Below are 25411 nucleotides of genomic sequence, written 5' to 3' on the forward strand. Positions count from 1 at the left end.
GTAAATCCTGGAAGAGGCTTGTAGAACAAAATGTCATGAGCCAACCAGTGGCTTTGACTACAAATAAAATGAAAGCATTTCCCAAGATATATGGGAGAGATCTCAGTCACACAGAAAAAGGAAATCTCCTGACACTCACACAGCCTCAACATCAGCGTGGGAAAAGATTTATTCTAGGTAATGATATTCATTACTTCTTCGCCATCTTTAACCCAGCCTAGTTCTCTGAACTCCCTAGAGTGGCGTTTCTCCACCTCAGCTGACTGGGGAATTCTGGGAGTTGAAGGCCACACATCTTAAAGTTACTGAGGTTGAGAAACATTACCCTAAGGAAAAGCTGTGTTTCATCCCAGTCCATTCCCATTCCAGTGCTATTTTTCACAATTGTCAGGCTTCAAAACCCAAGAAAGAGACATCAATAATCTAAGCAGTTTCCTTTATTGGTTCTCGCCTATGGGGAAAAAAAACCTTTTCCAAACAAACGCATTTATGTATGCCTATACATATACATACATATGTGCGCACGCGCGCCCACACAGAACTATTAGGGAGCATCAATTTACATCATTTTTCTCCCACACAAACTATCTAAACCAGGGGTGCCAAACTCAAGGCCCGGGGGCTGGATCTGGCCCATGAGGCTGTCCTGGCAACAGCAAAGGACTGGCCTGTGTTGCCTCTGCCAGTGAAAATGGAGCTTGGGAGGGCTGCCCTCCCGAGTTCCGTTTTCACTGGCAGAACGTTGCAGGAGGCTGTTGCAGCCGAAAATGGACCCCAGGAGCCCGTTTTCACTGGCAGAGTGCTCGGGCCACTACAGGCATCCCCGACATGAGTGATGTCGAGCTGGCCATGCCCACCCTGGCCATACCCACCCCAGCCCCCTGAAGTAAACACAACCCTGATGTGGCCCTCCATGAAACCGACTTTGACATCCCCTGATCTAAATGGCACTGTGTCTTGCTCCTTTGGAATGGACTCTTTCTTCTTGGGACTTTGGATGCTGTTCCATCATATAAATCATTAAACAAGCTTCCAGAAGGTAAGTTCATAAATAGACCAAACCGGAATCCGCATATTTACAGCTGCATTTTTGATCTTCTCCTGGGGGAAATGCAAGAACTCAGCTCCTGTGCTATTCTCCCTATTTTGTTTGTTCCCTGCCATAGCATAACCCAGTGTACCTCCCAATGTTCCAAGTGCCATTCTAAAGGGACAGCTCTTGGCTCATGAAATTCTGCTTTGGCATTAACATTTAAATGAAGTCACATCTTTTTTTATTATCACCTAGCATCGATTCTGGTTCAGGAATTCCTGCATGTGAATCTCAAGATGACAAAATAACAATGATAATAACATACCTCTGCTGAGCACCTCATTCCCACAGCACTGTCTTATGTCTAAGGATATTTACCCATGTAGTATAACTGTAGTATCATTATCCTTCTCACCTCTTCTACTACTTCTCCTATTGGTATCTTATGATTATATTACTTTGTTGTTTGTACGTACACTGAGAGCTTATGCACCAGAGACAATTTCCTTGTATGTTCAGACACACTTGGCCAATAAAGTATTCTATGCTAGTCTAATGCATATTTTGGAGTGTCTCTTTCAACAGCCGTAGATTTAGATGGCAATGAAATGAATGAAATGAAATGAAATTATTTGTGAAGGGGGAAATAAAACCCCAGTTTTATTCCCCTTGTAGCTCAGTGTAAAACAGGTGATCGTGAAGTCAGAACACAGGTCTATTCTGAGGTATTAGTTTTCTGTTTGAGGAAAGCCATCCAGCTCCAGTTCTTAATTTGTGATATTCTTCAAACAGCTAGCAGTTCTAACAAAGAAAATTGCAATATAATTCCCACATCTCATTATGCGGTTTAGGGAAACGTTCACAGGTTTTCTGTTAAGTGCTGACTGGGCGACCTGAACTCAGAATTGTGGTTAGCATTAAAAATTATTTTGTTTCGTTTTGTTTTGCACAAATGAATTTAGGAAGACATCTTTTGAATCTGCTGGTTTTTCTTTGCTTAATTAATATTACGCATGGGGACGTGATGGCTCAGTGGTTGAAGATGCCTGAGCTTGTCAGCTGGAGAGCTGATAGCCTGGATTGGAGACCTGAACTTCATGCAACAGAGTGAGCTCCCATTCCTGCCCCAGCTCCTGCCAACCTGGCAGTTTGCAAGCATGCAAATACATTAATAGGGTTAGGGTTAGGGAAGGTAACAGTGTTCTGTCTGCCTTTGGCATATAGTCATTCTAGCCACATGTCCATGGAAATTGTCTTCAGACAATGCTAGCTCCCTCGGCCAAGAATCGCCGATGAGCACCATGCCTTAGAGCAAGGGTGTCAAACTCGATTTCATTGAGGGCTGCATCAGGGTTGTGTTTGACCTCAGGTGGCCGGGGTGGGCTTGACCAGCTTGACGTCACTCATGTCAGCGGAACCTGTGGTGGCCAAATGCTAAGGCAGGACTTCCCTCAGACCCTCCCTCCCTCTCATTATCTCTCTCTCTCCTTCCTTCCTTCCTTCCTTCCTTCCTTCCTTCCTTCCTTCCTTCCTTCCTTCCTTCCTTCCTTCCTTCCTTCCCCTCTTTCCTTCCTTCCCCTCTTTCCTTCTTTTTCCTTCCTTGCTCTCTTCCCATCTTCCCATCTTTTTCTTTGCCTTTCCTCTTTCCCTTTCTCCTTTCCTGTCCCTTCTTGGATGCTCAAATGCAAAAGGGGAAACATTTCTCCTTTTCTTTTGTTTTGCTTATAGTTTGTTTTGCTAGCTCTCTGTCAACGAAAACAGAGCATGGGGGGGCACACACGCACGCACTCCTGGGCTCCGTTTTTGGCTGCAATAGCCTCCTGCAGCCCTCTGCCAGTGAAAACGGAGACCTGGAGGGCTGCATGTTGCCCTCCCAAGTTCCATTTTCTCTGGCAGAGGCATTGCAGGCTGGCCCTTTTCTGTTTCCAGGGTGGCACTGCAGGCCAGATCTGACCGTCCCATCTTTCTTTCTTTCTTTCTTTCTTTCTTTCTTTCTTTCTTTCTTTCTTTCTTTCTTTCTTTCTTTCTTTCTTTCTTTCTTTCTTTCTTTCTTTCTTTCTTTCTTTCTTACTGCTGCCTATTTGCCCATGGCAACTTGAGGTGGCTTACAGAATATAAAACCATATTTAAAATAAAAAAACAATAAAAACTAACAAAAATAATCAAACAAATTAATAAAGCACAGTAGAACAAAATCTGGAAATAAATAAGTAAAAAATCAGCCCCAACTCCCACCACCCGCTTCAACGACAGCACACAAACCATTTGATGGGCTCCATCCCACTCTGGGTTCCCTAGGCCCACTGGCAGAACCAGGTCTTCAACTCCTTCTGGAAGAGAATCAGAGTGGGGGCCATTCTAATCTCTGGGGGGATGATGTTCCAGAGAGAGGGAGCCACCACAGAGAAGGCCCTTCTTCTGGGTCCCACCTGGTGTATCTCCCTCAGGGATGGGGCCCACAACATTCCCTTCCTCCTCGCTCTGATGGGTCGGGTAGATGTGACCGGCAAGAGATGTTTTCTCAGATCACCTGGTCCCAAGCCGTGAAGGGCTTTAAAGGTGACAACCAGCACCTTGAATTGCACCCGGAAGCAAATCGGCAATCAATGCAGCTCCCGCAGGAGAGGTGAAACATGTGCACACTGGTGTCTGCACAAAACCATGCGGGCCACTGCATTTTGCACCAACTGGAGCTTCCGGATGTTCTTCAAGGGCAGCCCCATGTAGAGCGCATTGCAATAATCAAGATGGGAAGTGACTAGGGCATAGTTAGGCCAGATCCGGCCTGCAGGCCTTGAGTTTGACATGACTGCCAGGGAAGCCTTTTCTTTTTTTTTGGTAATTAATATTAAATATTATTTATCAGTTCAGATAGCAAAGCAAATGGAAATTAACCAAAAGAAAAAGAGGTTTCTGCAGTAATTCCAGTCATTAGATAACAGGAAAGGAGAGAGGGGAAGAGTCTAAGCTTCTAGGAAAAAGCTTGACATTCATATTTTTAAAGAAACTCATTTACTATGGTTTTCTCCAACTGATGCCTGCCAGGAATGTTATAACTATAAATGGACACCTACAGAAGAAGTCACACTGAATTGAAATTCTGGGATGTACTGTGTTAGCATCTCTGAAGAACACACCAGGGAAGACTAATTTAGCATAAGGTCAAAAAGCAGTTATTATCTTGATTTTACCAACAATGAGTATGAGATGTAATGAGAATATTGCATATGTCTCATTTCACTGTATTTCTTTGTTATTTCCCTGGTTGACTGAGTCATTTTGCAATGTTGTTTTGATTTCTGCTACCGTTTGCAGTGTGAATCCTCTATTGGGGGGGAAAAGTACCAGAATTCTGAGTCCCATAGTCTTGAATGGTGTAACTGCCTAATACATACAATTATACTAACTAAGCCCACTGTAACTACATAGCCAAAAAGGCGTTAAGAGTTGTTAGCCTAATCCTGCGTAGCTTTTTCTCCGGTAATATCACACTACTAACTAGAGCATACAAAACATTTGCTAGACCAATAGATGAATACAGCTCATCAGTCTGGAACCCGCATTACATATCGGATAGTAATACAGTCGAGAAAGTCCAGAAATATTTCATGAGAAGAGTTCTCCACTCCTCTACTCATAGCAGAATACCTTATGCCACCAGATTTAAAATTTTAGACCTAGACAACCTAGAACTACGCTGCCTTTGGTCTGATCTAAGTAGAGTACATAAAATTATCTACTGCAATGTCCTACCTGTCAATGAATACTTCAACTTCAACCACAACAAAACAAGAGCACGCAATAGATGTGTGCTATAGATACTCAAGGTAAACCGCACCAAACTTGATTGCGGGAAATACAACTTCACCAACAGAGTGGTCAATGTCTGGAATACTCTACCTGACTCTGTGGTTTCTTCCCCAAACCCCAAGAATGCTAACTTTAGACTGTCTACTATTGACCTCACCCCTTTCCTAAGAGGTCTGTAGGGGGCGTGCATAAGCGCACCAACGTGCCTACCGTCCCTGTCCTATTGTTTCTTTTTTATTCGTATCCATTTCATGTATTCATAACCATGTTTATACTTATACCTGTTATCTAATACTTGCTTGACAAAGAAAGAAAGAAAGAAAGAAAGAAAGAAAGAAAGAAAGAAAGAAAGAAAGAAAGAAAGAAAGAAAGAAAGAAAGAAAGAAAGAAAGAAAGTAAGTAAGTCTGGGCTACAAATATCCAAACAATGATTGGCAACAACAAAGGGAAAGAAAACGAAACTATATTTGCTGGTCATCTAGGGATTTTTCAACCTTAGCAACTTTAAAATGTGTGGATTTCAATTCCTATGGGAACCTGATGGTTGTGGAATTATGCAAATTGAAGACCACATGTTTAAAGTTGCCAAAGTTGAGAAACTTTCATCTAGAGTATTGCAGTTCAAACCTGGAACTCTAATCTTGTTTCTAAAGTACGATTATGGACTGTTCACAGATGTCACTCTTTAGAGTGCTCTTGAATGCATGCAGTGGGACACTTCAGTGCATCAGTCAATTAACAAGCAGCACTAAGAATAATTAATTTTAGATGTGTCTGAGAGGCTATAGAGAGCTGTCACTTTAAAAATACTTAGCAGCCACCTGGGATGAATAGAGAAACAAAACTAAAGTAAATCATGTAAAATTAAATGTTTTAAGGATGGTATTTAGTGGCACACAGAAGAATGATGACTGAAAAGTGCTCTTCGATCTATATCTGAATAATACTTACAAGGTCTCTGAACTATGATCAGGGTTAAATTCAACCTCCGTTGCAATTCCTATGAATGCTACCATGAAATAAATGGATATTATAGCTATTATACAATGGCCATATAAAATAATGTTATGATGTAACATAACCCAACACAATACATACCCAATATCCAAGGGTTGCTGGAACTGGGTATGTCTAATTTAATGAAAAGTAAGACTGGGGTGACATGACAGCAGTGTTCCAATATCTCAGGGGCTGCCACAAAGAAGAGGGAGTCAAGCTATTCTCCAAAGCACCTGAGGGCAAGACAAGAAGCGATGGGTGGGAACTAATCAAGGAGAGAACCAATCTAGAACTAAGGAAGAATTTCCTGACAGTTAAACAATTAACCAGTGGAACAACTTGCCCACAGAAGTTGTGAATTCTCCAACACTGGAAGTTTTTAAGAAAGAGATTGGACAACCATTACCATGTCTGAAATGGTATATGGTTTCCTGCTTAAGCAGGGGGTTGGACTAGAAGACCTCCAACTTCCAAGGTCCTTTCCAACTCTGTTGTCCTATTCTATTCTATCCCTATCCCTATCCCTATCCCTATTTTATTCTATTCTATTGTATCCCTGTTCTGATTCTATTCTATTCTATTCTATTCTATTCTATCCCTATCCCTATCCCTATTTTATTCTATTCTATTCTATTGTATTCCTATTCCTATTCCTATTCCTATTCCTATTCCTATTCCTATTCCTATTGTATTCTATTCCTATTCTATTCTATTCTATTCTATTCTATTCCTATTCTATTCTATTCTATTCTATTCTATTCTATTCTATTCTATTCTATTCTATTCTATTCTTATTGACAAGCAAAGTCAATGGGGAAGCCAGATTCACTTAATATCTGGGTTACTAACTTATCAACTGCAGTGATTCCCTTAACAACTGAGGCAAGAAAGGTCACAAAATGGAGAAAAATCTCACTTAAAAACAGAAATTTTGGGGTGAATTGTGGTCATGTCGAGGACTACCTGTAATATCTATTATAATATATTATGATGTTATGTTATGTTATGTTATGTTATGTTATGTTATGTTATGTTATGTTATGTTATGTTATGTTATGTTATATTGTGAGGTGTCATGTTGTGTTATGTTACATTATTATGGATCTATTTTTCATCTTAAAAGGTTGGAATGAAAAATCATCTTGGAATCAAATCAATTATTTATGGAATCAACATGCTGACCTACAAAACACAATCACATTGGGTAGGGTTTTTGTCTCCTGGATGCTACCATTCAAGCTAAAATAGACTATCTGAATTATCTGCTCTTTCGTGAAAATGAAATTTTCTAATTTGCTAACTTAAGGAGATTTTACAGGAGACACAAAACCCTTATTTTCCAGCCTGTTTTTAAATAAATGTGGCTTCACTTTATTTTATCTGCTGGGCAATCTTATATAATTGTACATTTCATATTGAGAACAACTTTGGTGTACTGGTTAAAGGCACCAGATCCGAAACTAGGAGGCTAGGAGTTCTGGTCTTCCTTAGGCATGAAGACAGTTGGGTGACGTTGGGCCAGTCCCTCTCTCTCAGCCCTAAGAAGGAGACAATGGCAAATCACTTCTAAAAATCTTGCCAAGAAAACTGCAGGTTAAAATTAATAATATTGAGACATGATCATTTCAGGCATCTGAAGTATATGAAAATACACATCACATATTGGATAGATGCAACTGTACGTTAGTTTGCAAGATGGCGTATAGATTCAGGACTAGGTTGTAGATGTAATTTTTTAAGGTTTTTTAAAAAGTTTTTAAAAAGATGTTGGATAACTATGTGTCTGAAGTGGTGTAGGGTTCCTGCCTAAGCAGGGGGTTGGACTAGAAGATCTCCAAGGTCCCTTCCAACTCTGCTATTCTATTGTATTCTATTGTATTCTATTGTATTCTATGGTATGGTATGGTATGGTATGGTATGGTATGGTATGGTATGGTATGGTATGGTATGGTATGGTATTCTATTCTATTCTATTCTATTCTATTCTATTCTATTCTATTCTATTCTATTCTATTCTATTCTATTCTATTCTATTCTATTCTATTCTATTCTATTCTATTCTATTCTACCCTACCCTACCCTACCCTATCCTATTCTATCCTATTCTATATCATTGTATTTTAGTAGACATTGGTTGCACTTATGAAATGATACCCCAAATGTGCTCCAACTGATACTATTGTCCTTACCACGCTAGCATGGCACTTAATCTATATTGTCTTTTTTTAAAAAAAAATAGATATAATGTTTAAAAATATTGAAAGTGGTGGATTTCTTTGATATACATTTTTGTCGTTACATATTATGTTAAGTACTCTAAAAATTTGTACATTTATATACATATATACATTTAATCTTTATACATTTTAATTCCTTTCCATTACCTTTCAGATGAATCATATAATCTCTCATATCCTTCCTACTACTCCTTTAGTCCTTATTCCATTTTGTGAACTCCCTTTCATTTCTCTCCAATGGTAAAATTTATTCCATATTATATAGTATTCTGACTCATCTTTATCCTTCAATTCCAATGTCAACCTATCCATTTCGGCGCATTGTAGTATCTTATTTATCACCTCGTCTTCCCTAGGAATTTCTCTAGCCTTCCAGTTTTGGGCAAATATCATTCTTGCCACCGTAATTACATGGATTATTAGGTAGGTATCAACTTTACTGTACTTCTCTGCCATAATTCCCAATAAGAACATCTCAGGTTTGTAGTTTATTTTTAGCCCCGTTGTTTCCTCTATCCACAGCCAAATTTGATATCAACACTCCGGAGCCATTTTACAGGACCACCATGCATGGTAATATGTGCCTGGTTCTTTCAGACATTTCCAACAGTTAGGTGATTGGTTTCCTTACATTTTGGCCAATCTTGTTGGTCAAATCTATATTGTCTTTATCTTTATAGACAGAGTGGGATATAATCAAAGCCATGATCAGGCAGAAAAGGACATTATATATAAGCCTCTCTGATGCTAACAGTGACATATAGAAGATTGTGATCCAAAATGGAAGAGGAGTAAATGAAGCATAAACTACAAGTGGAACGAATGAAAGAAAAGTGATTCACTATCTGTGAAATTAAAGGGAAGGGGAGTGCCATGCCCTTGTTGGAGTCTGATTCTGAGGGGGAGATTGAGCAGCTGACAGGGAGTGAGAGTGTGGCTCTGGTAGCTGTGGAAGAAATGGGGGAAGGGCACAGTCCAGCTGGGCATTCAGAGGAAGACTCAGGGCCACCCCCTCTTCATCCTAGGGCATGCAGGGAGGAACGAAGAAGGGAGTAACGTGGCTTATGGGAGAGAAAAGGGCCATGATCCCTTTCATTAGTTGCAGCTGGGAGAACAGGATATAAGAAGGGCATTTGCACACAGCACCTTGCTGGAAGCAAAGTGTGCATTATCTTTGTTGAGGCTTATCTGAGTTTTGGTGTCCTCCAGTTGTATGTGCTTCGTTATCTTTTGGAAGTCTGCAATTTATTATCCTGTCCTGTTGTGTTAATTACTTCAGTGTGGTTTGTGTTGGATTTTTTATTTCTAATTTATCTGTACTTTGGATTTGGACTGCATTTCTTCCCTTTGTAGACTGTTTTTGGAAGAGTTTGATCTCCAATCGAGGATAACTGGACATTGCGGGCCAAGTTGCAGGTATTAACGGGAATTTATCTACTTTTGTGACTTTGTTATTTTTGTGCCACGCCCCAGGTCATCACAGGGGGTGATGTAATAGATCTCAATAGAATAAAGTTTTATTTAATATTCATTAATTAGAGCTTTCTCCTATAGGGGAAAGTTGAATGTATGCAGGGACATGAAGTTGTTGGTTTGATTACAAATTAAAAGATAAAAATGTATGTCAAAGAAAGAAACATAAATCTAAAAGTATGATTGATTTACTGAGGTAATTAGAGAAGGCTACCAAGGTAAGGAGAGGTTTAGATTATGGGACAGTCCCAATATTTGTTGTGTTAAGAGTGAATTTTAGGTGGGGGGATTATAAAAACAAAGAAAATGAGCAAAAGAAAGTAGAGTGTAGGAGAGTGTAGGAGACAGAGGTGGTATTCAGCATGTTCTGAGCAGTTCTGGAGAACCGGAAGCGGAAATTTTGAGTAGTTCAGAGAACCAGTAAATACCACCTCTGACTGGTCCCGCCCCCCATCTATTCTCTGCCTCCTGAGTCCCAGCTGATCGTCTGGGTCTTCTTTGGTTGCCCTGCACAGGAGAACAGAGCTGGAAAGCAGGTTAGTGGGGTGGGGAGGGAATGGGGATTTTGCAGTATCCTTCCCCCAGGAGTGGGGAGGGAATGGGGATTTTACAATATCCTTCCCCTGCCATGCACACCAAGCCACACCCACCAAGCCACACCCACGGAATCGGTAGTAAAAAAATTTGAATCCCACCACTGGTAGGAGAGTGATTGTAGGAACATTAAAAAGTACAGTAGTCCTAGATTTTCAACTACAATTGAGCTGAAAAATTATGTAGTTAAGTGAGACATTTGTTAAAGCTTTGCCCCATTTTGCAACCTTTCTTGTCAGAATTGTTAAGTGAATCAATGTAGTTGTTAAGTTAGTAACATGGTTGTTAGGTGAATCTGGCTTCCCCGTTGACTTTTCTTGTCAGAAGGTCACACAAGGGGATCACATCAGTGGTGGGTTTCAAAACTTTTTACTACCGGTTCTGTGGGCGTGGCTTGGTGGGCGTGGCATGGCTTGGTGGGTGTGGCTTGGTGGGTGTGGCAGGGGAAGGATACTGTAAAATCTCCCTTCCCTTCCCACTCCTGGGGGAAGGTTACCATCGGTTCTCCGAACTACTCAAAATTTTAGCGACCTCCCATAGGAGCTGACACCACTACCAGTTTCCCAGAACTGGTCAGAACCTGCTGAATACCACCTCTGGATCACGTGATCCCGAGACACTTCAACCATCATAAATACGAGTCAATTGTAAGCGTCTGAACTGTGCTTGATGGAAACATGAAGCAAAAGAAGAGATGGATGATTAAAAATGCATACAAGACCATAAAATTGCTGCAAAATTGAAGATAAGAAAAAGATGTTATATAATAGATGTTTACATGGAAAAAAATAGTTGCCAAGAACACTATCAAGGAGAAAGATGAAAGAAGAAAGATGAAAGATGAAAACTCAACTGAGTTCAGAGTTTGGAGTCCTGGAAGGAGTATTTAATATCCGTATGGAAATGATAGTATCATGCCAAAGAGTAGAACTGAAATGAATTATATGTGTTAATGAAAAATGAATGAAAATAAGAAATGAATAAATATAGTAAGGCTGAAGGTGTGGAATTAATAGGAAAATTGTTGGAATGTGAATATGGTTACCATATCTACATGTTGTTTGTAGGTACCACTGATTATATTACCTTGATGTTTGTATGTACACTGAGAGCTTATGCACTGGAGACAAATTCCTTGTGTGTCCAATCATACTTGGCCAATAAATAATTCTATTCTGTTCTGTTCCGTTCCGTTCCGTTCCACTCCACTCCACTCCACTCCATTCCATTCCATTCCATTCCATTCCATTCCATTCCATTCCATTCTATTCTATTCTATTCTATTCTATTCTATTCTATTCTATTCTATTCTATTCTATTCTATTGTCCTGTACCATCCCATTCCATCCCATTCCATTCTATTGTCCCATCCCATCCCATTCTATCCAATCCTATTCCATTCTATTCTATTGTCCCATATCATCCTGTATTGTGCCATCCCATCCCATCCCGTCCCGTCCCGTCCCGTCCCATTCCATTCCATTCCATTCCATTCCATTCCATTCCATTGATTCGATCGATTCCATTCCATTCCATTCCATTCCATTCCATTCCATTCCATTCCATTCCATTCTATTCTATTCTATTCTATTCTATTCTATTCTATTCTATTCTATTCTATCCTATTCTATTGTCCTGTACCATCCCATTCATCCCATTCCATTCTATTGTCCTATCCCATCCCATCCCATTCTATCCCATCCCATCCTATTCCATTCTATTCTATTGTCCCATATCATCCTGTATTGTGCCATCCCATCCCGTCCCGTCCCGTCCCATTCCATTCAATTCCATTCCAATCCAATCCAATCCAATCCAATCCATTCCATTCCATTCCATTCCATTCCATTCCATTCCATTCCATTCTATTCTATTCTATTCTAATGCAGCTGCTGTATGAGGGCTGCATCAGTTCCTAACAAGTGGAAAAATACTATTAATGTTTCCTTGTGTAATGGAGAGACAACAAGATAAAAAAAAAAACAGCAAAAGTTACAGGAGGATTAAGTGTCCTTAGGAAGTGGCAGAAACACTGAACAAAAGCAAAACACGAATATAATTTAGAAAATTCAATGCAGCATTGCCCTGGGTTGGGGCTGTGTAGACCTGCTTGTTGCTCTCCGGCAAGTCATTAAGAAATGTATAAATGTAAAGAAAAACCTTGTATTTCTTGATTTATTTTCACAGGCAAGGAAGTGAATATGCTTGAATTACATAAGTTTTGTGAGAGCAAAAGGTGTGCGATGTCATGTTTCTTAATGCCTGTATGGTAAATACATAAGGAATAGCAATAGCACTTAGACTTATATACCACTTTATAGTGCTTTACAGCCCTCTCTAAGCGGTTTACAGAGTCAGCCTATTGCTCCCAACAATTTGGGTCCTCATGCTTGAGTAAAGGTCAGTTTGATGGGAGACATTAACATATATGTAGTACTATAGGTACTTGTAATGCAAATACTGCAGGTAGTCCTCAGCTTCTGACCATAATTGAATTCAAAATTTATGTTGCTAAGTGAGACTTTTATGAAGTGAATTTTGCCCATTTTATGACCTCTCTTGCCACAGTTGTTAAGTGAATCATCGCAGTTAATAACATGGCTGTTAAGTGAATCTGGCTTCCCTATTGACTTTGCTTGTGAGAAGGTTGCAAAAGGTGATCCCATGACCCTGGGACACTACAACCGTCATAAATATGAGTCAGTTGCCAAGCACCTGAATTTTGACCACGTGAGCATGGGGATGCCACAATGGTTGCAATGTGTGAAAAATGGTCATAAGTCATTTTTTCAGTGCCCTTGTAACTTTGAACAGTCACTAAATGAACTGTTGTATGTCAAGGCCTACCTACACTGTGTTGTTAGCTGAATAGGGGCAGTGAAAATTAGTTTTTATGTTGCCACAAGGAACATGAATCTGAATCATAATGTAATCCGAGACCAAAGGAACTGTTTTCGAGAGGAAAAATGAAGTAAATAATTGCAAATTATATAAAATTATATCTAAATGGTAAATAACCAGAGAAGCTAGGGGACTGGAGGCCAAAGCATATAAAGAATGGTGGCTGGAATTGGGTATGTCTAATCCAGTGAAAAGAAGGACTTGGGGTGACATGACAGCAGTGTTCCAATATCTCAGGGGCTGCCACAAAGCTATTCTCCAAAGCACCTGAGGGCAGGACAAGAAGCAATGGATGGAAACTAATCAAAGAGAGAAGCAACCTACAATTAAGGAGATTTCCTGATAATTAGAACAATTAATCAGTGAAATGACTTGCCTTCAGAAGCTGTGGGTGCTCCATCACTGGAGCCTTTTAAGAAGCGATTGGACAGCCATTTGTCTGAAATGGTATAGGATCTTCTGCTTGAGCAAGGACTTGGACTAAAAGACCTTCAAGGTCCCTTACAACTCTTATTCTAAAGTAGATTAATTTCTGTACCCTGGAATTAGTAAAGGTGGAAGAATGGATGGAGGAATGTTACGATACACAAATGTGAAGAGAAAATATAAGGGGGAGCATGTGATCTGTTGTGAAAAATAAATGTTGAAAGAAGCAAAAATAGCTGTTTATAACAGCGCGTTACTGCTCACTTGCTATATGAAAGTGAGAATTGGATGTGACTTGAGAAACATAAAAGCCAGTTGAAAGCTGTAGGAATGAGGTACTTAAAAAGCATATGAAGTAAAGCAAGAAGAGATTGGGTCAAAAATGAATGACTGATGAATGGATGTGAATTGAATACAAAAATAAGCAGCCAGTACAAAATAAGTACATTTGATAGTTTGGTCACAGAGAGAGAAAACGAATAAAGATTAAATTGAAAATGAAAGAAGAAAAAAATGGGTTGGAGAGGAAGGGAAAGATTCGTGGTTGATTGGAGTTTTAAAAAAACAAAGAACGGAGAAGTTTAAGTAACAAAAAGCATGTATGAATCGATGTACAAATCTGAGGGAAACAAGTTGCAAGTTATAGAGCGTCTTGATATAAACTTGGTGCAATTATGTTTTCTTACTCCCCCAGCTCATGCTTTGAATTTTTATTTCCTGCTACTTTCTGGAGGTTTGTCTAACAAATTACTAGCATCTACTGTGTTTCTCATATAATAAAGCTGGGTCTTTTTTTTTTTTTTTGAGCCCCGAAAAAATGGCTAGGCCATCTTTTCGGGGGTGACTTAATCCCCCCCCCTTGCATCTTCGGGTGGGTGGCGATGGCTTGGATGTTGACCTCAGCGTTGGTGGGGCACTTCGTATCGGGGTCAACGCAGGCAGCACCATATCTGGGTGTGCAACAAAAATACTTCCTAACGGCAAGCCCCCCACCATTCCCCCCCCATTTCGCATGTTTTAATATAGGCCTTAATTTGGGGGGGAGGGGCTTAATTTCATTTCATGCCTATAAAACATGCTGGGACTTCCTACTGGGGGAGGCCATATTGTTGGAGAAACAGGGTAATGTACTTATATGTGTATATTTTCAACACTTTACTCTATTTGTCTGAAGGGGGGAAATGATTCAATGTCCATGATATTTTAAATAATCACAGATTCCTTATCTTAATGCAATAATAGAATTCTTTGTTGGCCAAGTGTGATTGGACACACAAGGAATTTGTCTTGGTGCAAATGCTCTCAGTGTAAATAAAAAGAAAAGATACATTTGTCAAGAGTCAAGAATCATAAGGTACAACACTTAATGATTGTCATAGGGTACAATAAGCAATCAAATCATACAGCAATTCAAAGTCACAAATATAGCATGAAAATAAGCAATAACACCAAAGAAGCGTTTTTGAAAAGCAAAAGCAAAATATCACCAAAGTTTGAGTTTAAATCTCATCTTAGCCATGAAAGCCTGCTGGGTGACTTTTGATTAGACATTGTCTCCCAGCCCAGCACACCTGACAGGGATGTTGTGGGAAAACAGGAGGAGGAAGGTGTGTTGGATATCTTCATCCCCTTGAGTTATTTGTAAAAAATAATAAAGGTGGAACACAAATAAAAATAAATATATTTTTCAGACTTGAAATGTATTCAATATTTTTAAGTAGAGTTAATCATTAAATTAACAGACTGGTGTGGTGGCTTAGAGTGAAGACACTCGCCTCCCACTTGGAAGGTTGAGAGTTCAATCCTAGCCAGCAACCGATGTTTCTCAATCAGGGCTGAAAGAGAAAATATGTGTGCTGTGAACCCCAAATAGGCGTCAGGAAGGGCATCCGGCCAGTAAACACTCAGCTCCATTCAATCGCCCCAACTTCACCCCAAATAAAGGCATTACAGGGTCGTAAAAATAAAATAAAAATCATTACATTAACAGTTTTTACCCCGTCTCCGATTTAAATCATTCTACCATATTTGTCATTTTTCCTCAATAATTGGGCAAAAAATGTCCGTTTTGCCAAAAGGAAATCAGATTTGCTCCACTTAATGAATTTCCCATGTTACGAGGGCATTTCTATCCACTTCATGAAAACAAAAAGAGACAGAGAATGTTGCAGCTTCCAAGAATTGGATTTTAAGTAAAAATACTGTATTTTTCCAATAAATGGATTAAACTTCTGACCATTTTCTGGGGGAAAAGATGTCACCACACTTATGAAATGGGGAAATTTTTCATTCCGTGCCATAAATAATTCTATTTAAAGAATGCTACATACACATATATGTACACACTAATAAATATGTAAAAATATTTGGCTGGTAATATAGTGGGGTGTTTTTCACGAACATCTTCACGCAATAGCTCAAAACTAACTGTAGGCTTCTATGAACACACAAAAATTTTTATGTTTTATACGAAGCTGTTTTTTTTAACTCCATAGTAGCTTATGGACATTTTACAGTATCCTTCCCCTGCCACGCCCACCAAGCCACGCCCACAAAACTGGTAGTAAAAAAATTTGAATCCCACCACTGAGCGAAACATATTCAAAAGAAAAAACCAGAAAGCCCAGTTGCCTCCTGAAAAAGCACCTTTGGGACAACTATGGCCTGGATGACTGAGAATCTCTATAAACTGGCTTGGAACCTTCCATAGCATAGCTTCTCATTATAGTCACAGGGATGGGATGGGAAAGAGACAGGAGAGGACTAGGAAATTGTTTTATTAGCATGGAAGAGAAATGATAAGACCTTTGGTCAAAGCCCTGATTGAACCTTGATCTTTGCATTATTTTCCCCTATTGGCCACTGAAAGGTTCTCTGGTTTATTTCTGGTGATCTCTGTCTGTTTTCAGCATATCAGTATTAACTGAAATGAAGCTTCTTGCAGTTCAGTTTCAAAGTGCCTTATGAGGGATTAGGGAGTAGATATGTTGATACCAGAGAAGCTATAAATAGTTGCATAAAAGATGGAAGATCACAAGATCTTGCATTTATCTGTCAATGCACCATTCTCATACATTTTCTCACTGAATGGGAAAAAAGAAACTCAGTGTTATTATTCCCAAGAGAATAGCTAGCAAGCGCAAGGAATTCTAGCTGCAATCACACGTAGTGGGTTGGTACCTTGGAAGCAGCTTTGGGAAATGCCACAGTCAACTTCTTTCACTTGCAATTAAATCAGAGATATTCTAAGAAGGAAGTAGGTTGACAGGTGTCAAATATTTGAAAGGCAGTAGAAATAATTGTTCTCTTAACTGTTATTTGCTTGATACACCAAGGACAACATTTTTAAGGTTTAAATTACTGTCATGTAGGTGTAAGCCAAATGTTAGGAAAGTTTGCCACCTATCAAAGCAGTTATGCAGTGGATTGCACTTAAGGAAGAGCTGGAAGAATGCAGAAAAGATCATGCAAAAACAAGAGCAACAACAACAAGGGAATGGAGCAGTTTGTCTGGGACAGGGATGTCAAACTTGATTACATTGAGGGCCACATCAGGGTTGTGTATGACCTCAGGGGCTGGGGGGCATGTCCAGAGTGGGCTTGGCCAGCTTGATGTCACTTGTGTCTGGGACATCTGTGGGTGGCCCAGGCGCACCCCCAGGCTCCGTTTTCAGCTGAGATGGCCTCCTGCAGCCCTCTGCCAGAGAAAACAGGTGTACCCACCAAGCCTAAGCTATGTTTTCGCTGTCAGAGGCACCACGGGCCAGTCCTTCACTGTTTCCAGGGCATCCCCGTGGGCCAGATTTAAGTACCCCGCAGCTGGATCCAGCCGCGGACCTTGAGTTTTACACCCTTGGTATAGGAGAAATGAGCAGGTAAGTGGCAACATGAGCCCAACAACGTAACCATTAAACCACTCTAACTCTCAATTTATCAAATAATAATTTCTATGTGTGCAAGACATACTATTCTGAAACAAACCAAAAGTGATGTCCTGATTCTTGAATAAACTATAACTGGATTCCCACAAAATTCTGAATGACCTACTATCCAACTCTCCCTCCCCTCGAGTGTGCGTGTGTGTGTGTGTGTGCATGCGTGTGTGTGTGTGCGCGCGCGCGCATGCATGCATGCATGTCATCAAGTCCTTGACTCCTGGTGACCATTTGGATAAATCCTTGCACTTTTCTTGGAAATATTTTCTAAGGTGGTTTGTCATTGCCTCCTTCCCAGAGTTGAAAGAAAGTAACTGGCTTAAAGACAGCCAGCTGGTTTCAAACCTAAGGCAGAACTAGAACTCATAGTCTCCTGGTTTCTAGCCTGTTGCCTTAAACCACTCAACCAAATTCATTTTCAAGCCATTTTAGCTAGTCTAAAATACAAAGGTAACTCTACATTGAATTATATTGCTAAAATATGGAATTAGACAGTTTTATGAAGATCTCTGGCTCTATTGAAAAGAATTGCTCATGTTAAATGAAAAGATTCCTACACTCCTAATGTTAAGAGGAGACTCTGCTCTTTCAAAAGAGCGGTGATACCACCGGGACTTCCGGCTGATGTCGTGGTGCTATCGGAAATGAGAAGCAAGTCTCCGCACTCCCATGCTGAGTTCTCCCTGTTGGAGGGCTCTGAAAGGAGCTAAAGCTATCCTGTAGGGGTGGTGAAAAGAGGGGTGTCCTCTTGTTCACAGAGAGCCACAACTGTACTGCTGGACTCAGGGCTTCTTCCCTCTCCCTCAATGAGGAGAAGAGGCAGCCATCATGGCTGCCATGAAGCTGGGACAGCTGAGGCAACAAAGAAATGTGCACGAGCGGCGCAGATGAACAGGGATTGGAGCTGGGTGAGAAAATCAGAAGATTTTTATTTAGACCCTAACTTTAAAGAAAAGAAGAAAAGAAGAAAATCCAGGAAAAGAATCTCTTAGAATTATTTTTAAAGCAACAAATTACCATAGAGACAAAAATCCTAGACCCAAAAGAAAAGGAACTAAGGGGAGAAAAGCTAAAGACCTTTTAAAACACAGAAGATTGGACTTTTAAATTGGGCAGGCATTGTTTTGGAAAGGCATTATAAAATGCTGGACTATCTCCCGAGGGTGGCCTTTGAATGCTGTGCTGCGCCTGCGCAAAGCACACTCTCATAGAACCAATCAAACCACCAGCTGGCCCCATCCAACCTGCCTCACCTATACTGTCCTGCCCTGCTCTATATATCTTGCCATGTGGCCCAGCTAATCTCCATGCTTGCCTCCATGCCTTGCCGCCTCTGCTCACCAAAGGTAAGCAATGCATGCCACCTGTTCGCTGTTTGCCTCAGCTGGTTTGGGAGATGTGGCATTCCCTGGCTCCAGCCTTGCCCTGGAGCCTCTGCCTGCTCACCGTTCACCTTGGCCAGGTCGAAGAATGCACCATTCCCCCACTCTGGTCTTGCTCTGGGCCTTCACCCACATGCCACCCCTCTCTAGCCTTAAACTATGGCTGCGGCTTCTCTGTGCTGCAGTACTTTTCAGATGGGACTTAGAGGAAAGCGACGGCTCATAGCTGCTCACAAGACGCTCTCCCAGCGAGAGCAGCAGCAGACAGAAGCAGCTGCTGCCCCAGAGATCAGAGATGGAGGGGAGCAGGTGACTCCAAAAGGCTGCTCGGTCAAGCCTCACCACACAGCAAAAGCCACGCATGCATGGAAACTGTGCGCGTGCTCACATTTTCGGTGAACCGATGGTGGGATTATTTGAATCCCACCACTGATCTACTGGCAATTGCTTATATTAAATATGACTTTTTCTCTGTTTGTACTACAACTGTGGAGCAGCCATACCAAGCTGAGAAAAAAGGCAGCTGCTTTAAAAAGATTCTTGATAGATAGCAATAGCATTTAGACTTATATACTGCTTCACAGTGCTTTACAGCCCTCTCTAAGCAGTTTACAGTGTCAGCAAATTGCCCCCAACAATCTGGGTCCTCATTTTACCCACCACAGAAGGATGGAAGGCTGAGTCAACCTTGAGCCGGTGAGAATCAAACTGCCCAACTGCTGCCAATCAGCAGAAGTATCCTGCAGGACTTCATTCTAACCACTGCACCACTAGTTGCCACTTGAGCAACCCTATCTGGCCCAAAAAGTCTGTCCCCCTTCAAATCCAAAGTCCAATTCCAAAGATTCAATCTAGAGTTGATTGCAACTTGATCAAAAAGTTGAATTTCTTTTTCCAATGCAAATGATTTCCCCCAAATCATTTGAGTCACTGAATCAAATCCATTTTTAATCCAAAAATCGATGCAACAATTTGAATAGGACTGGAGTCATTCTGCACATCTTCAGTTATTATTGTAATTAAGAGAAAAAAAGAAACTTCTGATATTCTGATCGAACAATCTCACTGGGGAAACTGACACATATGATTTAGGCAAGAACTGTAGATCTGGAGCCCTGAAACCATTTACCAAGGCTGTAAATTAAATTTAAACTTACACCCAAGGTAATGACTCTGTAAATTTCTCAATAAGTGTCTTCTGTAGCTGTCTGACTAAAATAAGACTGTCTTTTTCCGGGTTAATGAAGAGCTTGTGATAAATGGACAAATATGCTACCACCTTCTTTACTGTAGGATCAGCAAACGATGTCCATCAAGTCTTAGAAATATCTTTTTCTTTATGGATCCAGACAAATAATGTATGTTTCTCTTATTAACACAGAGCTAGTGCACATATTCAGATTGATCTGAGCGTCAAGTCAAGCTGAACCAAGGATATGTTGAAGCCAGCAGATTCAACCCTTCTTTGCTGAGTCATCAGCAAATGTCCTTGCATTGGCTAATAAAACGTGCTTTACATTATGAACAGGAATGTGAATTTTGCCTTATCAGGAATCAACTGCAATTCCCCTCTATTCCCAGACTTCCAGTTTAGCTTTTGAAGTTACTTTCACGAGATTGATGTTGTTGGAAATGTCTATAAAAGATCAACTTGGCTAATTCTCAACTCTGGGAACTATGATTCTAATGCCAAATTAGAGAACGCAGCTCGATGCTAAAAAAGTTGTTTGTTCACATTTTCGTCTGAGTCAAGCAAATATAGGTAGTGTCATGCCCCTGTCGGAATCTGATTCCAAGGGGGAAGCCAAGCAGCTGACAGGGAATGGGAGTGTGGCTCTGTTGGCTGTGGAAGAAACTGGGGAAGGGCAAAGTCCAGCTGGGCAGAGCAGGAGAGAGGTAGATCAAGGCAGAGGGAATTCAGAGGAAGATCCAGGGCCACACTCTCTTCATCCTAGGGCATGCAGGGAGGAATGGAGAAGGGAGCAATGTGAGTTGTGTGGCTTACGGGGGAGGAAATGGCTCTGGTTCCCTTCATTGGCTGCAGCTGGGAACACAGTGTTTAAAAAGGGAGGTTGCGCACAGCAACTTGTTGGAAGCAAATCGTGAGTTATCCGTTATTGTTGAGGCTTATCTGGGTTCCTGGCGTCTTCCCAACTATGGGTGTTTTGCTCTGCTTTCAAGTCTGCAATTCCTTCTCCTGCCCTGTCAAGTTAATTACTGCAGCATGGTTTATGTGGATTTTTATTTACAGTTTGTATGTATTTTGTTTTCGGACTGAATTTCCTCCACTTAAAGACTGTTCTTGGGAGAGATTTTTTTCTCCAGCCAAAGGTAACCTTGACATTGGGGGCAAAGTTGGAGGTATTAAAGGGACTCTTCTTACTTATGTGACTGTGTTACCTTTGTGCCATGCCCTGGGTCATCACAGGTAGTCCTCGACCTACGGCCACATTTGAGCCCAAAATTTCTGTTGCTAAGCGAGACAGGTGTTAAATTAATTTTGCCCCATTTTACGACTTTCCTTGCCATGGTTGTTAAGTGAATCTGGCTTCCACCATTGACTTAGCTTGTCAGGAGGTTGCAAAAGGGCATCACATGACCCCTGGACATAGCAACCATCATAAATATGGATCAGTTGCCAAGTGCCTCAGTTTTAATCACACGACCATGGGGATGCTGCAATGGTTGAAAATGGCATGAAAAAGGGTCATTTTTATGTTATTATATAAAATACAAAGAAGAAAAGAAAATGGGAAATTAAGGGAGGGAAAGGAAGTGGGAAAAGGGGGGTGTGAAATACAAGAGGAAACAGAAAAAGAAAGAAAGGGGGCATTGACTTCCAGCTTTTCTTAACACAGTACAAGATAAACACATTCCAACTTCAACTTTTTGCTTTTACACATTAATATATAACTAGCCATTCCTAAAAAAAAACCCAATTCTTTCTAATCAACAAAACCAAGGTCAAAGTTTCATTTTCTCCCCACAAGCACAAATTCCAGAAGTGATATACAAATAAGAACATATTTTCCTCTTTGAATCAAATAATTGATTTAACCATTCCTGCTTGATCTTCCTTGCTATGGAAATAATTTGTATTTTTGTTTGCACCTAGGAATCTTAGTGAACTGCCATCACTTTTTATTTACAAAATTTATTGTATTCTTTCAAATTATTTGACCTTACTGGAAAAAAAAACCCAGCTTTTTTTCTACCTTTTTTTCTTTCAAAGTACTAAACTTTTTTAAAAAATAAAAAAAACCACTTAAGAATAGCAGAATAACAGCATTAGAAGAGACCTTGGAAATCTTCTAGTCCAACCTGTTGCTCAAACAGGAGACCCTAGACCAGGGTGTCCAACCTTGGCAACTTTAAGACTTGTGGACTTCAACTCCCAGAATTCCTCAGCCAGCTGGCTGAGGAATTCTGGGAGTTGAAGTCCACAAGTCTTAAAGTTGCCAAGGTTGGACACCCCTGCCCTAGACCATTGAAGACAAATGGATGTCCAATCTCTTCTTAAAAACCTCCAGTGTTGGAGCACCCACAGCTTCTGAAGCAGTGGTGGGATTCAAATAGATTAACAACTGGTTCTCTGCCCTAATGATTTCTTCCGACAACCAGTTCACCAAATTGCTCAGAAAGTTAACAACCGGTTCTCCCGAAGTGGTGCGAACTGGCTGAATCCCACCACTGTTCTGAAGGCAAGTCATTCCACTAATCAGTTGTTCTAAAAGTCAAAAAATTTCTCCTTAGTTCTAGATTGGTTCTTTCCTTGCTTAGTTTCCATCCATTGCTTCTTGTCCTGCCTTCATGTGCTTTGGAAAATAGCTTGACTGCCTCTTCTTTGTAGCAGCCCCTGAGGTATTGGAACACCAGTATCATATTGCCCAGTGGTGGGATTCAATTTTTTTTACTACTGGTTCTGTGGGCATGGCTTGGTGGGCGTGACAGGGGAAGGCTACTGCAAAATCCCATTCCCTCCCCACCTGACTAACCTGCTTTCCAGCTCCATTCTCCTGTGTAGGGCAACCAAAGAAGACCCAGCCAATCAGCTGGAACCCGGGAGGCAGAGAATAGATGGGGGTGGGGCCAGTCAGAGGTGGTATTTGCTGGTTCTCCGAACTACTCAAAATTTCTGCTACCGGTTCTCCAGAACTGGTCAGAACCTACTGAATACCACCTCTGATTTCCACCCCAGTCCTTCTTTTCATTAAACTAGACATATCTAAAACCTTCATGTTTATGATATTTTTGCAATGAAACTTTCCACACTGAAAATATACACACGAGGAAACACTGTTTTTTGTGAATAGGAGGCATTCCCATCCCAAGAGATCCATTTACTGAAAGCAACCAGATTAACCAGGCAACGTTGCTGCCAAAGCCAAAGAGCCAAAGTGCAAAGTTGACTGCATAACTCTGAAATAACAGTTGTTGGAAAATTACATGAATAAATATGAGTGGCTGCCAGTTACCCACCAAAGGTGACTATAGAGAGGACAAATGATAAAATGTCCATCATGACACAAATTCTGCAACTTACATACTTACATCAAATGCCAAGATGTGTAACAGCCTGATTTGCATCATGTTATCACTGTGGAACATTTTTGCATCCTCCTCCTCCTCCTCATTTATTATTATTGTTGCATTTTTGCATGGCTGCTGCTGCTGTACTCTCTTCTCATTGCAATAGCAATAGCACTTAGACTTATATACCACTTCACAGTGCTTTTACAGCCCTCTCTAAGTGGTTTACAGAGTCAGCATATTGCCCCCAACAATTTAGGTCCTCATTTTACCCATCTCGGAAGGATGGAAGGCTGAGTCAACCTTGAGCCTGGTGGGATTCAAACTGTCCAATTGCAGGCAGCCAGCAGGCAGCAGAAGTAGTCTGCAGTACTGCACTCTAACTACTGCACCACCACAGCTCCTCATACTTCATGAGGACTCATTTCTTCATTCTTCATTATTCTTCATGTTTAACTTTTCATTTGAAAACATTATAATAGGAAGAATGGCTCTTTCAGCCATTATTCTCTCTATGACTTCAGTGATGGTCAAAATAATGAAATTGGTATTTTTGACTTACTTTGTTTATCTGAATAAATATGGTAGCCAACATTTTCTGTTTCAACAACTTGTATTTGATTATAAAAGTATTGTACATGGTCAGGATTCAGGGTCTGAAATAAAAGATTAGCAAGCTGTACAACACATGAAAATTTAGATGTATTTTTTTTATAATGGAAATACCATTAGATAGAGAGTCATTTTGGTGTCTTGTTAAAGGCACCAATCTACAAAGTGAATAACTGAACTGTAATCCTTCTTGAGACATGAAGGTGGCTGGGTGACTTTGAACCAGCTATTCTCTCTCCATATCCAAAAATGGTGCCAAGAAAACTTGTCCAGGAAGCTGCCAGGAATCAAGATGGACTTGAAGGCTATAAACAAACAAATATGCAGAAGCAGCAGCACCCTCATAAATGCAGGTGCCAGGGAACTTAACTGGGAACAGAGACCAGACGGTAAAGTGACAGTTTTACATTTTTTAAAAAAATGGGATGTCTCATGGTCAAAATATTTTAAGGAAAGAAGAAACACATATATAATTGGCAGATGCATGAATGAATATTCAAGCTGACCCTGGCATCTGATTCCCATTGGTCTCCCATCTGGTGAGCTAATAAAAACAAATGTATTTATCTTGAGCTGCGGTGGCGCAGTGATTAGAGTGTAGTACTGCAGGCTGCTTCTGTTGGCTGCTGGCTGCCTGCAATTTGGCAGTTCAAATCTCACCAGGCTCAAGGTTGACTCAGTCTTCCATTCTTCTGAGGTGGGTAAAAATGAGGACCCAGATTGTTGGGGGCAAGATCCTGACTCTGTAAACTGCTTAGAGAGGGCTGTAAAGCACTGTAAAGTGGTATATAAGTCTAAGTGCTATTGCTATCTTTGGTGATCGATTTGTTATCTCTTTCATGACCGGCGACCAACCATTTTCAAAGATTGATGCACCAAACCCTTTCTTTGGGACTCCCCCAAATCTTGAAAACTGTATCAGCAAAATGTAGTTGCAAACAACTGAAATGCAGAGACATGGTTTTTTTCCTCCAGTTTTCAAAGGAGGGGAGAGAAAGAAAGAAAGAAAAATAGATAGATGATAGATAGATGATAGATAGATAGATAGATAGATAGATAGATAGATAGATAGATAGATAGATAGATAGATAGATGGATGGATGTCAAGGTTTGGGGTAGAACTGATCCCTGAAAATAATTTAACATATCCCCATAAACATGAATTCTAATCCTTTTTACTAACATAATTGCATTTTCGTACATCCCTTGCTCCCTCTGCCTTGTGTATACTGACTTTTTGTTTTAAAAGAGGTGTAATTAATGAAGTTGGCTCTTCTAGATGTAAACCCTATTCCCTATCTATTCTATAGCTACCCTTAGAAACCAGCCTTTTTCAACCTTGGTAACTTTAAGATGTCTGGATTTCAACTTCTAGAATTCTCCAGCCAGCACTGGCACAGACTAAAATAATTTTGTGCATTTCTCAGTTGTTCAGGAAGTTTGAGAGCCTCGCCAGTTAATAACATCAAGACTCCCCAG

Source organism: Notechis scutatus, chromosome 6 (genome assembly GCF_049901735.1).
Source record: "Notechis scutatus isolate UNSWTSFEM ecotype Mainland chromosome 6, rNotScu1.2, whole genome shotgun sequence".
Classification (NCBI taxonomy): Eukaryota; Metazoa; Chordata; class Lepidosauria; order Squamata; family Elapidae; genus Notechis; species Notechis scutatus.